Source organism: Protopterus annectens, chromosome 16.part0, assembly GCF_019279795.1.
Source record: "Protopterus annectens isolate FY-2018-M chromosome 16.part0, PAN1.0, whole genome shotgun sequence".
NCBI classification, from domain to species: Eukaryota; Metazoa; Chordata; order Ceratodontiformes; family Protopteridae; genus Protopterus; species Protopterus annectens.
This window is the reverse complement of record NC_056750.1, coordinates 170,095,658-170,112,051: the sequence shown is the minus strand read 5'-3', so window position 1 is coordinate 170,112,051 and position 16,394 is coordinate 170,095,658. Positions and strand designations below refer to the sequence as shown.

The following is a 16,394-nucleotide window of genomic DNA, read 5'->3' as shown; positions in this document are numbered from 1 at the left end:
GCTACCAAAAAGAGTCTTCCAGGAGAGCAATTTTAAGTAACAGGAAGCTGCGGGTTCAAGGGGGGGGGGGGGGGAATCAAGGAAGCCCATATCAAGTTCAAGTCCCACGGAGGCGGGGGATCTCTGACTGGAGGCCTAAGTAACAAAGTTCCTTTGAGAAACTTGCAAAGTTTGTGGGACATTATGCTGGTTTCTGACAGGCCAGCATGGAAATTTGCAATAGCAGCTAATTGGACCCTAATGGTGGCAGAGGAGTAACAAGCTTGAAAGAGCTCTGCTAAAAAATCTAAAACATGATGGACAGGGGCTGTAAAGGGGTCAATATTCCTAGCCTCTGCCCAGAAAGAGAAACGTTTCCACTTACTAGCACAAGTCTTCCTGGTGGCAGATTTGTGCGAAGAAAGTATGATTTCACGCACCGGCTGAGAAACTAGCGGAAGCCCGGCTAAGGTTGGAAGTGGAGCAACCAAGCTGTGAGGTTGAGAGACTGAACAGATTGGTGCAGCCCGCCCAACTGATGGACCAAGAGGTCTGGCACTGGGTCCAGATTCCACGGCTGCTCCAGTAGGTGACTATGCAGGAACGGGAACCAAATTTGACTGGGTCAGTAAGGGGCAATGAGGATCATCCTGGATCTCAATGCGGTTGCTTTCTGAATTAGCTTGGGAATAAGGGGAAAAGGCGGGAATGCATACAGAAGACCCAGGGGCCAATCGTGAACTAGAGCGTCTCTGGGAGAGTGCCCAGAAAGGGGGAAGAGAGTGAAGTCGTCGTCGCACTTGCTGTTGAGAGGAGTTCCAAAAAGGTCGCAGCAAGGTTGACCCCATCTGCAGAAGATTTTGTCCGCTACTGATTGATTGAGAGACCACTCGTGAGGCATGAGAATAGCTCTGTTTAGCCTGTCCGCTATGACGTTGGACCTCCCGGGGGATGTGCTTTGCTATCAGAAACCGTTAAGAGATTGCCCACTGCCAGAGTCTGAGTGCTTCTCGACATAAGGGATAGGACTTGGTTCCGCCCTGCTTGTTGATGTACCATACTACAGACATATTGTCTGTCTGAATTGCAATAGTCGCGGTGGGTAGAGAGTCCTGAAGAGCTTGCAACGCCAAAAGCACTGCTCTCATTTCCAAGACATTTATGTGCAGATGGTACTCTAGAGGTTGCCAGGTGCCCTGGACAGTCCTGCCCTGAAAATGCCCCCCCCCCCCCACACACACACGATCAGGGAGGCATCTGTGGTCACTGTGGCAACAGGAAGAGGAAGAACACACGGTCTGCCCTGGAGTATTAGAGGGGAGACCATCCACCAAGCCAGGTGGTCTTTGCAGGATTGAGTGATTATCTTGTGAGACATTGGGAGCTGCTGAAAGGACCATTGAGTAAAAAGCATCCACTGAAGAAGCCGCATGTGAAAACGAGCCAGTGGAACTAGCATGAATGCTGCTGCCATGAGTACAAATCTGGCCTGAATCCTGCTGCACTGTAGTAAGACCTGCACGTGTCGGCGGATGTCTGGCACTCAGTCGAGAGGAAGTCTTGCAGAGAGGTCTTTTGTATTTAAGCTTGCGCCTATAAAGACTATAGACTGACAAGGCGACAATGCAGACTTTTCGAAATTTATTAATATACCTAGCTCGGAGCAAGTTTGGATGGTATAATCCCTGGCTCATAGTAGCTGATGCCTGGTGGAAGCAGTGAGGAGCCAGTCATAGAGATATGGAAACACCTGGAATCCTCATCGTCTCAGGTGAGCTGTAACCACTGCCATACATTTGGTGAACACCCTGGGGGCTGTGGTGAGACCAAAGGGCAGGGCTCTGTATTGATAGTGACTGGCTCCTATCCGGAAGTGGAGAAACCTTCTGGAGCGCCAGTTCATTTTGATATGGTAGTACGCATCCTGAAGGTCTATGGAGCACATCCAATTGTCCTGACCCAAAAAGGGTAGAATGGACTGAAGCGTGACCATCCGGAACCAACAGACTTGTTTAGCCTGCTGAGATCCAAAATGGGTCTCCAGTCCCCGTTTTTTTTTTTGGCACCAAAAAGAACTTGGAGTAAATTCCGGATCCTTGCTGGTCTGCTGGGACTGGCTGGATGGCCCGTTTTTCTAGCAGTTTTGAAATTTCTAGCACTGCTTGCTCCCTTAGACCGGGTGGAACATCTGGAAGGGACTTGGTTGTTTGTACCGGGGTGTGGACAAAGGGGATCTTGTAACCCTCTGATATGATAGACCGTACCCCATTTGTCTTGTGTGATGAGTTGCCAGGCTTCTGAGTACAGTGACAATCTTCCCCCAACTGCCTCTGAAGGCGGACAGTCAGGCAGCCCCTCAGGGGTGCTGAAAGGGTTTGTCAGAGAAAGACCCTGCTACCCTGATTTTGCGGGACCATCTGACCCTCGGGCGGCATCTATTATTGTTCCCTCCCCTGCCCCTGGAGGGAAACTCACCACGTGTCAGGCACGACTCCCTGGGGTTTCCGAAACCACATTTTTCCCTTGGGGTATAGTCTAGAGGGAGTGGAGAAACGGACTCCCATGGCAGAGAGAGTCTTGCCTTCCTGCTCACACCTGGTAATGGTATCTTTCACCTGTGGTCCAAACAGCAGAAGCATCAAAGGGGGTATTGGTGAAGGATGCCTTAAAGGGGTCAGCAAAGTTACATAACCGCATCCAGGCATGTCTTCTCAAAGCCACGCCTGTACCTGCGGCCCTACTCACCCCATCGGCTGCATAAGAAATGAGCCGCATGGAGGAGTCGACAATAGAATTAAGGGTCGCCAGCTGGGAGTTAATCTTATCTTTAGCCTCCGCAGCTGATGGATCCTGAAGGGCATCACCCAGTTCCTTGAGAAGATCCCTTTGGAGACGGGTGAAATGGCACAGATAATTCAGCGACCGCATAGAAAGTCGCTGAGGAAAACATCTGCTTCCCGTACCCGTCCACTGTCCTAGATTCTTTATTAGGGGGATGGACAGGCACCAAAGGGTCAGCCAGCTCCTTTGTGGCTGCTGCAACCACCATGGCATCAACAGAGACACCCTTTGTCAAGAATTGCTTGTTGGGTGGGGCTGTAATAAATTTAGTGGGCCTACGGGGAGTTGGTTCCACTGTGTCCGAGGCTAACAACGCCTTTCGAGCCACTACTTCCATTAGCGGGTCGAAAGGTGGAGACGCCCAGGAGGTGGAAGGGCGAGAACCAAACGCGTTTAGGTAGACCGACTCGTCCTCCGAAGGGTTAAGGGCAGTCCAGTTCCCCCTCTGCTCAAGGATCTCTAGGATGTCTGAAAAAAAGACATCCTCAGAGGGGGATCTTGGGGACCCTTCCGAATCCTCCAAGTCGGTATCAGACGTGACTACTCGGCGGAGTCAACATGTTTCCTCTTACATTTTCTCTTCCGTGGGAGCTCCTCCAAAGGATCGGGGGAGGCCTCGGAAGAGGAAAATACTCCCAATGGGGCAACCTGGAGCGTCTGCTCTCCATGGGGTCAGGATGATGGACAGAGACCGATGCAGGCACCATGGGGGGAGGAGCTGAAGGGGCTGATCGAGGGGTCGACTCAGAAGTCAGCACACTCCTCATGACCTCGAAGGCACCCCCGTCAGGCAGAGCAGAAGGTCCCCACTCCGAAAAGAGAACCTCTGCCGGCAGAGGGACGGCGCCGGGGCAGAGCTCACCTGTGCCGAGGCTCCGAGAGGGAGAACGGGGTCGGACACTGGTCCGATGCCACTCGCCCCCCTTGGAGCAGACGAGTGAATCTCGGCGCCCAGATCCCTCCAACGGAACCAAAGAAGAGATCAGAGCCGACTAAGGAGCCGAAAGGTGTGGCATCAGTTCCAACGTTACCAAGATTCGAGCCCCAACCAGCTCCGGCTCCGAACACAAGGAGGGAGTCGGAGGAGGAATTGCAGAAGATATCGGGACAGCCACAGTCTGTTGAGATGGGCTGGTTAACATTTTGGCCAGGGCCTGCGATTTAAGGAGTCTACTGACCACCCTCTCTAAGTCATGATCAGATAGCCTGGAAGACTGAGATGAGTGGGACCTTTGGCTTTTTTCAGATTGGAGCAATGGTGACCTCGGAGCTGAACGAACTGATTCTAGGGAAGGGGACCTAGAACGTTTTTGGCTCGAAGACGGTTCCTACACCAAGGTCGGAGCCGACTGAGGTCCAGAGGTGTCTGCTCCAGCCGGAGCCAAAGATGAGGCAGGCACTCCACCAGATGACGGCTCCGAACAGGGAGCAGACGGCTTGGCGGGCTTAGAGGATTTACCCAAAGGCTTGGTCGGGGATCCTTCTGGCTTAAGTAAGCCTCTCAGGATGAGCTTGTTCCTATGCTCCTGCAGGACTCTCGGGCTAAAGGCATGACAGACCGAGGAGTCCTGCAGATGTAGGGGACCCAAGCAATGAACGCAAAAAGTGTGACCATCTGTCAGACATCTTCTGACAGCACGAGTCACACTTCTTAAAACCTGACAGCACGAGTCACACTTCTTAAAACCTGACACTTTGGTATCCTTAGACATGGTGGATACCAAAGAGGAGTCACTAGTGCTTAAACACAGAAAAAAACACACTCGCACTAGTTAAACTAACGATATTAATCACTACACAGCTATATACCAATACCAAATATATATATATATATATGTAAAAGAGCTAAACACTACCCTAAAAGGAAAAGGAGGGGAGATTCGCCACTAAGAAAAAAGGGGGGACCAACTAATAAAGAGTTTGAGAGGGAATATTAGGGAGTAAACAGTGAATTAACTAACCGGAAAACGAGATCTGATACCTAGCATTGTGGGATATAGGGAGGGCCTCGAGCCAGTAAATAGCTCTGGAGCTATAGTACATTGCTGAGCCGGAGATCCCATCCAGCAAGAATGAAGGCGAGATAGACAACTTAAACATTAAAAGGTTCCACAGCCATTAATGCCTTAAGGAGCAGAGCTGTTTTCCAGGATATAAATTCTCTCAACTGTATTGCCTGGCTCGAAAGGAGGCTGTGTGAGTTTTTCACAGACAAAATTGAGATCCCATGCAGGTATTGGTGCTCTCCTTGGAGGTCTTATATTTGTGGCCCCCCTGAGGAACTGCCTAAGCAATGGATGTGAAAAAATAGGTGGGTCTGCATTGTAATGAGTTGACATGGCAGAGGCATGGATCTTAATTGATGAGAAGGAAACGCCTTTTTCCAGCATCTCAGATATTGTAAAATATGAGGTATATTTGGGACAAGTGTGTCAATTCCTCGTGCCTAGTTCCAAGCACAGAATCTCTTCCATTTTTCTGCATATGATTTTCTTGTGCTGGGCCTCCTGGCCTTCAAAATAGCATCCATAACCGCTTTAGAAAGAGGTGTATTCTGAATGGTTACACTATCCTCCAAGCAGCTAGATTTAGGTTCTGAGTTGGCTGTGCAGGATCAGATTGTTTTGTTGGGTCAGTAAATGAGGAATTTGAGGCAATGTCCAGGCTGGGCCTTGGGACAAGCTCCTTAGGATTGGGTACCAGTGTTGGCAAGGCCAATCTGGGGCAATTAGTATCATTTGTGGCTTCTCTTGTCTGACCTTTAAGAGTACCTTGGGGAGGAGAGGCAGTGGAGGAAAGGCATATACTGTAAGGTTGTTCCAGCTGAATGACAAGGCATCCACTTTCCATGCATGTTTGTGATGAGTCCTTGTGCAGAATCTCTGAAGTTGGCAGTTGTGAGGGGAGGCAAAAAGATCTATGTCGGGGCATCCCCATTTTCTTATGCTGAAGATTTGTGGATCTAGTTTCCACTCGTGAGGATCCATGATGTTTCTGCTTAGTCAGTCTGCCAGAGCATTTGTTTTTCCTGGCAGGAATTGTGCTTCCAGGTGTACTTGGTAGGTCAATGCTGTGTTCCACAAAATCATGGCTTGTCTGCAGAGGGGGTAGGAATGTGTGCCCCCCTGCTTGTTTATGTACCACATAACTGTGGTGCTGTCAGTCTATCAGCAGCTGTCCTGGATGAAGCAGGTCCTTGAAGGCTGTCAGGGCATTTTGTACAGCTAGCACCTCTTTTTGATCGATGTGAAGATGCCTTTGGCTTGGGGGCCATGTGCCCTGAATACATTTTCCTACCATGTGGGGCCCCCAGGCAAAATCTGATGCATCTGTTAGTGTTTGTCTGGCTGTGAGTAAAGTGAATGGCTGTCCCTTGTTGTGGGGACAGGCCTGTGCCCACCATCGAAACTCATGTTGCAGGCAGGGAATGAGTGAAATTAATGATACCAGGCTGTGGCAATGTTGAGTCCAAACACTTTTTAGATACCACTGTAGTTTCCTCATATGCAGTCTTGCATATGGAATTAGCAGAATGCAGGAGGCCATGTAGCCCAGAGCCTGCAGAATTTTTCTAGGCAAGGAATACAGTAAAAATGAAAATTCTTATGAGGTATTTGCTTCCCACAAGAAATACAATTGTTAATTTTTTCTGACATCGGTCTGAAGCAAGAAAAAAGGTTTCCCCAACGGGGTACTTAGCTTTAAAGACAACTTCGGATATGAAATTCAATTTTGAAAATCTCAAGTCGGCCGACCAGCACTTGCGAACTGCTTTTGCTTCGGGCACCGCGCGGCAAGAAAAACTGAAGAAAATGGCGTCTGCTGCATATTTTATACCCCTGGCGCACTGATGTGGCAACAGCAACAGACACCGGACCAGGACTTTGGAATTCAGGCCGACTGCAGGTAGCCTGCCAGCAGGATAACCCAAGTATAATAACTGCAACAGTGAAACACGATGAACATTATTCCTGATCAGAAGAGGAACCAGAAGAAATGGAAACCTGATCAGAAGAGTCAAGTCAGTCTCTTGCCTAGGCCTCTTTTCAGGAGGGGGATAGGAATCCCTGATCAAGGTAATTAGGTGCCATTTTGAAGATCTGTTTTTTGGGCACAGAGGCCTGACCACATGGCCGAGTTTCTTTGCTTTGGAAGGTGCTTTAGTCTTTGCCTTTGAAGCTGAAGTTGGTTTGATGTAAAAATGTTTAGGTCTGAATACCCACTCCTAAGCCGGTGCCTGCTCAGCGGCTCCAGACCCATCTGAAGGGATAATATTCGAGGCTCCAATACCTTGAGTTTCCAGCGGCATGGCCGACTCCACGTGGGAATCGGTAGTGGCCTGCGCCTCTAAGTAGCGGGCGTCAGAGGCTGCAAAGCACCCCACTGAGGACCAGCGAACTGGCAAATGGCTTAGGAGAAACGTTGTCGTCAGTTTTGAGCCTCGGTTGTCTCTCTCCTTTTCTTTGCGTTTTTTTGTGAACTCCGGGAGTCTGATGACTATCAGACATTTCTGGATAATTAAACCGGCGTCCAAAATAGTTTAAAGCAAAATCATCCAGAAGCTTAATAGTGCGTTGGTTAAACCTAGCACAAAACTGACAACCAGAAACGTCGTGATCAGGGCCCTAGGCAAGGAATACAGTAAGAATGAAAATCCTTACGAGGTATTTGCTTCCCACAAGAAATACAATTATTAACCTTTTCTGACATCTGTCTGGAGCAAGAAAAAAGTTTCCCCAATGGGGTACTTAGCTTTATTGAAGACTTCAGATCTGAAATTCTTAACACAAAAATCTCAGGAGTCGGCCGACCAGCACTTGCGAATTTCTGCTTTGGGCACCGCGCGGCAAGAAAGACTAAAAAATGGCGTCGGCTGCTTCTTTTATACCCCTGACGTCAGGGAAGGGGCGACGGCAGCCAATGCAGGACCCAAGACTTTGGAATTCAGGCCGGCTGAGGGCAACCTGCCAGCAGGATTACCCAAATGTAATGACTGCAACAGTGAAACACGAAGAACATCTGCACTATGTTCTTCGTGTTTCACTGTTACAGTCATCACACTTGGGTTGATTTCCAAAGCTGAGGAAGGGTGGAGGCAGTCAAGTAGTATTAGGGCTGGCTACCAGGCCTTGTAAGACTGCTGCAGCAAATCCAGCTCTGGATTTAGAAAAAATAGTTAAGTGGTAATGCTTGGTGAAGGCGTGTACAGAACTCTAGGTTGCAACTTCCAGGATGTCCCTGGCATGTACTCCCCTGAGAAATGCTGTAGAGGTTTAAGTAGCTCTAGTGGAATGAGTTCTGATCCCCTGAGGGGTAGGTTCTCCATGGTGCTTGTAGCAGAAATGGATGCAGTGTGCTATCCATTTGGAAATGGTTTGCTTCGAAATGGCCTTGCCTCTGCCCCTGTAGCAAAGCTGACTAGCAGCTGGTCAGACTTTCTGAAAGGCTTAGTCCTGTCAAGGGAGAACCTGAGCTGTCCACAGTCCAAGGAGAGCAGGATCCTTTCCCCTTTATTCTGAGGATTAGGGAAAAAGGTTGGCAAATGGATGGATTGGTTTAAAGCCACACACAATACCACCTTGTGCATAAAGGATGGGTTAGTTCCGAGGGGAAACCCTGTCAACATGGAAAATAATGAAGGGTTCCTCTGCCATTAGTGCCTGTAACTCAGACAGTCTTCTTGCTGAAGTAATAGCTAGAAGTAAGGCTGTTTTCCAAGAAAGGAATTTTAACTGCAGAAGCAGCAGGTTCAAATAGGGGAAGTGTGAACTTCTGCAGTACAAAATTAAGATCCCAGGCCAGGGTGGGAGCTCTCCTAGGGGCCTTAAGTTGTTAGCTCCTCACAGGAACTGTTTGATGAGAGGGTGAGAAAAGAAGGGTGGCAGAGTACTATAATAAGCTGAGATGGCAGAGGCATGAATCTTAATGGATAAGAAGGATACACCTCTGTGGAGCAACTCTGCTAGGAAATTAAGGATTTGAGTTAAGGAGGGCACAGCTGTCTCCCTTCCTTGAGACAGACTCCAAGAACAATAGCTTTTCCACTTTTCAGCATAGGATTTCTTAGTACTAGGCCTTCTGGCCTCAATGATGATATCCAGCACCTGTTTGCTGAGGGATGCTGCTGGTGTATTCATGGGATAATCCAGGCTGCAAGGTGTAGGGTTTTGCAGCTGAGGATGCAAAACCTGTCCCTCCTGCTGAGACAGCAGAGAAGGTGTCAGATGTCGGTGCCAGAAAGGCAGTGCTGTCAGACTGCGCAGGAGTGGGTACCGGTGCTGGCGTGGCCAGTCTGGTCCAATAAGGATTGCCCTTGGCCTGTCCTGTTTGATTTTGAGTAGTACTTTTGAGAGGGGGGGCAGATGAGGAAAGACAAACTGAGAGGTTTTCCAATGTAAAGGATACAGAATCCACCTTCCAGGCTCTGCTGTGAGGGTTCCTGGTGCAAAATATGCTCAACTGGTGGTTTCGGAGAGAGGCAAAAAGGTCCACCTCTGGGTTAGAAGTCTGAATGAGTTGGGTTCCAGTTTCACTCGTGAGGGTCCAGTAGATTTATGCTTAAATAGTCTGCCAGTGAATTTAGTTTGCCTGACTGGAACAGAGCTTGTAAGTGCACTTGGTTGCTCAACGCTGTGTTCCACAGGGCCATGGATAACCTGCAGTGTGTGTAAGAATCAGTACCCCCCCACGCTTGTTTATGTACCACATAACTGTGGTGTTGTTGGTCTTGATCAGGAGCTGTCCTGGAAGGATAAGGTATTTGAAGGCTGTCAGAGCATTCTGCACAGCTAGCATCTCTTTTTGATTGATATGCAGGGGAATTTATGGGCTACATTTGCCTTGATTGCATTTGCCTGCCATGTGAGCCCCCATGCATAGTCTGATGGGTCTGTTGTCAGAGTTTGGGCGGCGAACGGTTGCGGGAAAGGAAGTCCTTTGAAGTGGTTGCATGCCTCTGCCCACCAAAGGAACTCTGCCCTTAGACAAGGTACGATAGGAATCACGGTTTCCAGGTCCTGAGAATGTTGACACCAGAGACTTAAGTACCACTGAAGTTTCCTCATATGCAGTCTTGCATATGGAATTAGCAGAATGCACGAAGCCATGAACCCTAGGACTTGCAGTATTTTCCTTGCAGATAGCTGGGCTTTGGTGACCATTAGTTTGAAATAGTTTGTGAAATGGACCTGCTTTTCTGGATTGAGGAATGCCATCTGAGATGTGTTCAAGCTTGAAACCAGGAATACAGTTTGTTGGCTGGGCACCAGTTGTGATTTATTTTTGTTGATTGTGTCTCCTAGTGAAGTTAAATTTCCTTTTACAAATGCCAGGTGCTGAAGTAGCAATTCCTAACTGTCTGCCTGAATCAGGAAATTGTCCAAGTATGGGTTTGTTTGTCTCTTTCGGCTTTTTCCCGGTTAGGGGTCGCCACAGCGGAACTCCGGTCCACTAATGATTGGTAGTGGATTTTTACATACCGGGTTACCAGCCCTGACGCACAACCTTCAACGAGGGCACAGCCCATTCACGTATGCCTCCACACTAGACGCTCTAGCCGAGAATCGAACGGGATAACGTCTTGCTATGAGGCAACAACGCTACTGCAGCACCACCACCACAGTGTCAATTGTCCAAGTATAATTTGAATATTTCTCTGCCTGCAGTATGCAATGGCTGGAGTCAGGCATTTTGAGAATACCTGGGAGCAGTAGATAAGCCAAAGGGAAGTGCAGAGAACTGATGGTGCATACAGCCTGCCCTGAAACTAAGATATTTCCTGCAAGACTCCCTTATGGGGATGTGCAGATAAGCTTTTAAGTCTAGGGTAACTAACCAGGCATCCTTGGCTAGCATAGGAAAAAAAAAAAGTACAGTTTTGTACCTACCATAAATGTAGATGTTCGAAGATCCACATTGCTGCAGTCCTTACATATGGGTAGTCCACTGTCCTCGGTCGGCCCGAACACCAAAGTATTAGGCTGACGTCGGTCAAGGCGCTTAAAACTGACATCAGGACGTCAGGGTACAAAAGCGCATGACCGACGTCATATCCAGTCTTCTTGCCCCAGATGTCAGAAGGCCCTAAAAATAAAGGCCAAAGCCAAAAAACAGCAAAGAACAACCAACCACCCCTGCACTAACCATATTTACAATATTTACAACCCAAACCACACAACCACCTCTAACTACAGAGGGGAAGGAGGGAGGGTAAATTGGACTGCAGCAATGTGGATCTTCGAACATCTACATTTATGGTAGGTACAAAACTGTACTATGTTCTTCATCTCACATTGCTGCAGTCCTTACATATGGGTAGAATCCCAAAGCAGAGGTAAGGGAGGATGGCAACACTATAAAGCATTAGGAGCTGCAAAAATGCCCTGTAAAATTGCAGTGGCAAAACCAGCCCTAGATTTAGAGTAAAGTGGAAGGTGGTAATGCTTAGAGAAAGTATGCACTGAACTCCAAGTAGCTGCCTCCAAAATATCTTTAGTAGCCACCCCCCTTAAAAAAGCTGTAGAAGTGGCAGTAGCCCTAGTGGAATGAGGCCTAATCCCAGCTGGAATCTCCTTACCATGATGGGAATAACAGAAAGCAATACAAAAACCAATCCACTTAGAAATAGTTTGTTTTGAAACAGGTTTGCCCTGAGAACCAAAAGCAAATGAAAAAAAAAACTGCTGAGACTGCCTGAACCCTTTAGTTCTGCTCAAATAATATCGCAACTGTCTGTGTATATCCAAAGTGTGCAAAATCTTCTCCCCTTTATTTTGGGGATTTGCATAAAAAGTAGGCAAATGAATAGTTTGGTTTAAAGCCACACTAGAAACCACTTTAGGCATAAAGGAAGGGTTAGTACGCAAAGACACCCTATCCTTGTGGAAAATTAAGAAAGGCTCAACCGCCATAAGGGCCTGTAATTCAGAAACCCTTCTCGCAGAGGTAATGGCCAACAAAAAAGCAGTCTTCCATGATAAGTATTTCAACTCGGCAGTAGCTGCAGGCTCAAAAGGTTGTAGAGTGAGTTTCTCCAACACAAAATTGAGATCCCAGGCAGGAGTAGGAGCTCTACGTGGGGGTCTTATATTCTTTGCCCCTCTAAGGAATTGCTTAAACAAAGGATGAGAAAATAATGGTGGGTCACAGTCATAGTGAGCAGAAATTGCTGCAGCATGAACCTTTATAGAGAAGGACAAACCTTTGTCCAGTAACTCAGTAAGGTATTGAAGAGCAACACTTAAATTAGGTTTAGAAACATCAAAGTCCTTTGCTGTACTCCAAATTAAAAATCTCCTCCATTTATCTGCATAAACTTTCCTTGTACTAGGCCTTCTGGCCTCCAAAATAACATTCAAAACTTGTTGTGGAAGCTGAGACCCTCCAGGGTTTAAAACAGAATATGCCAGGCTGTTAGATGCAGAGAGTGAAGTTTGACATTGAGTAAATGACTGTTCTCCTGAGACAGCAGGTGTGGAATCAAGGCAAAGGCCATGGAGGCTCCGCACCAGACCTCTCAGTAATGGGTACCAGTGCTGTCGAGGCCAATCCGAGCTATTAAAATCATAGTTGGCTTGTCCTGTCTGACCTTCAGAAGTACCTTTGGGAGGAGAGGCAGTGGTGGAAAGGCATACACGTGAAGATTGCTCCAACTGAATGAGAGAGCATCCATTTTCCAAGCTGTGTGATGAAACCTTTTCGTGCAAAACTTTGGCAACTGGTAATTTTGTGGAGAAGCGAACAGATCTATGTCTGGAGTTCCCCATAACACTGTCAATTTTTGAAATACATGAGGATCCAATTTCCACTCGTGGGGATCCATAATTTGTCTGCTCAACACATCTGCTAAGGAGTTCTGTGCTCCTGGCAGAAACCTTGCCTGAAGATTTAGCTGTAAACCGAGAGCAGTCTCCCACAAAATCATTGCTTGTCTGCATAGAGGGTATGAATGTGTCCCCCCTTGCTTGTTGATGTACCACATAACAGTTGTGTTGTCTGTTTGAATCAACACCTGCCCTGGAAGAAGTAAATCCTTGAAAGCTATCAATGGAAATTGGACTGCTAACATCTCCTTCAAGTTGATATGTAAATGTTGAAGTTTGGCAGGCCACGTGTCTTGTACCCATTTTCCATTTAGATGAGCTCCCCAAGCTTTGTCTGAGGCATCTGTCGTTAGAATCTGACTAAGCCTCTGGTCGGGTCACAGAGAGTCCCTTGTTTAGGTGACATTCCTGAGCCCACCACAAAAATTCCTTTTGAATGCAAGGTATTATCTGAATGACAGTGTCCATATCTTGGCAGTGTTGCGTCCATACATTTTTGAGATACCATTGTAGCTTCCTCATATGCAGTTTGGCATTGGGAAGTACCAGAATACAAGATGCCATGAACCCCAAGGCTTGAAGGACTGTCCTTGCAGTCAGCCTGGACTGACGAGACAATTGATGGAAATAAAGAGAAAGATTCTTTTGTTTGTCCGGGGTCAAAAGGCCATCTGGGATGCTGTATTCAGTCTCACACCCAGAAAGCACATGTCCTGAGAGGGTACTAGACTGGACTTTATTTCGTTCACAGAATACCCCAGGCATCTTAACACTGCCATCACATACTGTAAATGATGAAGTTCGTCCTTTCCTTGAGCCAGAATCAGGCAATCGTCCAAATAAGGATAGATTTGTATTCCTCTTAGCCCGAAGAAAGCTACCACTGGAGCCAGAACCTTCGTGAACACTCTGGGCAGTAGATAAGCCAAAGGGCAATGCAGAGAACTGATAATGAAAAGTCCCAGCTCGAAAACGCAGATACTTCCTGCAACTGGGCCTGATAGGAACATGAAGGTAAGCCTCCTTGAGATCCAGAGTCACCATCCAGTGATCTTTGCCCAGCAGAGGTAAAAGCTGTTGTAACGTCAACATTTTGAACTTGGGAATGTCCAGATATGTGTTGAGGATAGATAAATCCAAAATTGGTCTCCACGTGTTCCCTTTCTTTGGTACTAGAAACAGGCGAGAATAAAATCCTAGGCCCACTTCTGGCAGAGGGACCGGTTGTATAGCTCCTATTTGAAGTAGTACAGAAATTTGGTTGTGAGCCTCTAGTCTTTGCTGAGGAGGAACGTCTGGCATGCCTTTGAAAGTAGGCAAGGTATGGAAATAAAACTTGTAACCTCGGTGTATGATATCCAGTACCCATTTGTCCTGGGTAATTAAAATCCAGTTTTCCTTGAAGAGTGCCAACAGTCCTCCCAAAGGTGCTGCCAGGCAAGAGGGATCTGGCAGTTGAAAAAGTAGGTCATTGGGCCTGTTTACGAAAGGACTGGCCCCTACCCTCACTCGAAGATTGTGCAGGTGAACTACCTGTTCTAGGTCTGAAGGAACTCTGAGCTCTGCCCCTACCACGTCTAGATCTACCCCTAGACTGAGAATCATAAGAAGGATACGTCCACCCCTTAGCAGGCCAATTCCTACTAAACTTCGGAGGCTGAACTTGCAAAAAATCTTTAACAGTCTGCATAGACTTAGCCTTGTCCTCCATTTTCTTCAAGACTGATTCCACAGGTGGACCAAACAACAATTCAGACTGCAAAGGAGCATCCAAAATCCTTGTCTTAACATGGTCAGATAAATTCTGATCCTTCAGCCAGGCGTGCCTGCGAAGAACTGAACCAGTGGCAGCCACCCTAGACGAGGCCTGCACAGCATCAAAACCACATTGTAAAGAATGCTTACCCACCTGTTCAGAGACATGCACCAAATCTTGTAATTCTTTACACTCAATGCCTTCTGCCAGAGCATCCACCTTAGATTTCAATTGAGAAAGAAGAAAGTTTTGATATTTCAACATATGAAACTGGCAATTCAAAGCCCTCATTGCTAAGGTAGAAGATGTATAGACCTTCTTTCCCCATCTATCCAAAGCTCTGGCCTCTTTATCTAGAGGAACCGGATTTTTTACAACAGAGGCCCTGACACCCTTAGGTCCCTGACTAATAGTTTCTGGATCCGCCCTAGGACTCTTATAAAGATATTTATGAGCCTCAGGCACCCTATAATACCTATCCGGTTTAACAGGCGCAGGAGGCAGAGAATCAGAATTAAGTGAAGCCTCTGAAAACACACCTTGCACCACATCCAGAACAGGGGGTATAGCTAAGGGCCTATGTTGAGGTAAAAGCAAAAATTCCCTAAGCCTTTTCCTAGAATCAGAGAAGTCCTGACCTTCCCACTTAAAATGTTCCCTCATAGAATGAAGTGTCTCTGAAAAAGAAAAGTCCTCTGGAGGAGAAGCAGAAGGAGTGGAATCTTCTGCATCAGAATCAGAATAAGGGGAGTACTCCTGCAAGTCTTCAGCCGAAGACTCTGAAACATCCGAAGCCTGTTCACAACTCCCCAACTCTGGCTCCACCCTAGGCCTCTTATCAGGAAGGGGCAAAGAACCTCTAATCAGAGTAATCAAATCTTCTGCCATTTTAAGCATGTGCTTCTTAGGCACAGACCCTGCTGAAGTAGGAGTGACACCAACAGAAGCTAAACCTGGCCTGCCTCTGGGAGAAGCCTTGGAAACAGAAGGAGAGGGCCTAACCACCCTGGGAAGGGAGGGGAGTACAGTAACCTGAGAAGCCCCTTCAGCCTGACCTGCCTCAAGAGAGGCCACATCCTGCAAAATCAAAGTCTCCCCCTGAGACTCCAGAGAAGTCTCCGTCGGACCCACCGGTTCTACTGAAGCCTCTAAAGAACCGGCGTCCGGAACGGACGACTCATCTTGCCTGGGTTTAACTGTTTTGTCTTTGCGCTTCGTGGAAGCGGGCGCCGGAGAATCCGACGGCATATTATAATTGCACCGCTTACAGAAGACCAGCCTAGCACAATCCAACCTTCGCTTAATAGTGCGCTTATTGAACCTAGCACAAAAGCGACACCCGACTACGTCGTGCTCAGGCCCCAAACAAGGAATGCACAAAGAATGATAATCCCTATGCGGTATCTGTTTCCCACAAGAAATACAATTATTCACTTTTTCTGACATCCGGTAATACACTGAGGCAAGAAAAAACCAAAATAATCCCCAATGGGGTACTTAGCCAACTTGGATTCGGTCTGAAACTCCGAACTCGAAAAATTTCAGAACGCCGAACGGCACTTGCAACGCTGCTTCTGCATCGGACCATGCGGCAAAAAAGACTGGGGACTGGGGATATGACGTCGGTCATGTGCTTTTGTACCCTGACGTCCTGATGTCAGTTTTAAGCGCCTTGACCGACGTCAGCCTAATACTTTGGTATTCGGGCCGACCGAGGACAGCGGACTACCCATATGTAAGGACTGCAGCAATGTGAGATGAAGAACATCTGTTGCAGGGTAAGCATTTTGAATTTTGGGACCACCAGAAAGGTGTTGAGAATTGATAGATCCAAGACAGGGTGCCAAGAGCTCTTTTCTGGGCACCAGGAACAGTCTGGAGTGGAAACCCTGACCCCTTTCTTCTACTTAAACAGGTTGAATAGTCCTGATATGGAGAAGGGAAAGTACCTGCTTTTGAGTCTCTGACCACTGGTTTGGAGGAAGGTCTGGCAACCC

At 47.5% G+C, this 16,394-nt stretch overlaps 1 protein-coding gene across 2 annotated transcripts in view; it reads right to left on the bottom strand.

The window, feature by feature from the left end:
• LOC122790695 (zinc fingers and homeoboxes protein 3-like) overlaps positions 1–16,394 on the bottom strand; it is a 628,294-nt gene that overhangs the window by 252,436 nt on the left and 359,464 nt on the right. The window lies entirely within an intron of this gene.